Here is a 1,694-nt window from a genome sequence, read left to right as displayed (position 1 = left end):
TGCATGGCTTTTACCCCCGGAGCGAGAAACCGCTGAGATGCTAGCACAGCCTGCCAGCACCACGTGGCAGCTTCAGCTCCTGACCTGCAGAGTGTAGGGGGACCAAGCACCAGTGTGAGGGGTCATCGCTCTTGCTTTAACCTTTTTGGATCTGGATTGCAGTCTAGGGTGGAGGTCCTGGGGTGTGTGTCCAGCTTGCCAGAGTGTATGGAGACCTCAGAGAGGGCACCCATCTAATACCTCCGGCAGCTGAGAAAACCCCAGTGTTTGGGACGAAAACTCCCCTGTCTGGTGGCAGAGTCCTACTGTGGCAAAAAACCCAAAAGCCAAATTATTGAGTGGCAAAATGAGCAGGCAAAGGAAACAAAGCAGACAGAAGATTCCAACATTACACTCCTATTTTGGGGGTAAGAAGGAGCAAGGCATGGAACAGGAGGAAAACAATGAAGTCAGAACTCCTGCACCAAAAGCTTCAAAGGAAAATACAAGCTGGTTACAGGCCATAGAGGACCTTAAGAAGCAGATAAGAGAAGTGGAGGAAAAATTGGGAAGAGAAATGAGAACAATGCAAGAAAATTATGAAATGAGAGTCAACAGCCTGACTGAAGAAAATAATACCTTAAAAAACAGACTGACTCAAATGGCAAAGGAGGCTCAAAAAGGCAATGAGGAGAAGAATGCCTTAAAAAGTCGAATTTGCCAGATGGAAAAAGAATCTCAAAAGCTCACTGAGGAGAATCATTACTTCAGAATTAGATTGGAGCAAATGGAAGCTAATGACTTTATGAGAAATCAAGATGCTGTTAAACAGATCCAAACAAATGAAAGAATAGAAGGCAATGTGAAATATCTCATGGGAAAAACCACTGACCTGGAAAATAGATCCAGGAGAGATAATTTTAAAATTATTGGACTGCCTGAGAGCCATGACCAAAGTAAGAGCCTGGAAAGCATCCTCCAGGAAGTTCTCAAAGAAAACTGCCCTGATGTTTTAGAACCAGAGGGCAAAATAGAGGTTGAAAGAATCCACCGATCATCTCCTGAGAAAGATCCCAAAAAGAAAACTCCTAGGAACATTATAGCCAGGTTCTGGAATTCCCAGATTAAGGAGAGAATATTACAAGCAGGCAGGAAGAAACAATTTGAACATTGTGGAAACACAATCAGGATAACCCAGGATCTGGCAGCTTCTACACTGAGGGATCGAAGGGCCTGGAATGTGATATTCTGGAGGTCAAGGGAGCTGGGATTAAAACCAAGAGTCACCTACCCAGAAAAACTGAGTATCATGTTTCAGGGGAAAATATGGTCATTCAGTGGAATACAGGACTTTCAAGCATTCTTGCTGAAAAAACCAGAGTTGAATAGAAAATTTGACATTCAGATACAAGAAGCAAGAGAAGCATGAGAAGGTAAACAGGGAAAAGAAATCATAAGGAACTTATCAAAGTTGAACTATTTTTTTTAAGCAATCAGGGTTGAGTGGCTTGTTCGGGGTTGCATGGCCAGTTGTTTCTGGGTGTGGTGCTGAGTGTCTGGGCCCGGATTTGCTCTGGGTCGTCCCGGCACTGGAGCCAGTGCTCTTGCTCGCTGAGCCACCTGGCCAAAGTTGAACTATTAATATTCCTACATGGAAAAACAATAACTATAACCTATGAAACTTTTCTCAGTAGTTGAATGGATTAGAAATATGT

The sequence above is a fragment of the Petaurus breviceps genome, unplaced genomic scaffold (genome assembly GCF_028583685.1).
Source record: "Petaurus breviceps papuanus isolate PSGF00001 unplaced genomic scaffold, PetGlider_PUasm1.0 351012, whole genome shotgun sequence".
NCBI classification, from domain to species: domain Eukaryota; kingdom Metazoa; phylum Chordata; class Mammalia; order Diprotodontia; family Petauridae; genus Petaurus; species Petaurus breviceps.
This window is presented reverse-complemented; position numbering follows the sequence as displayed.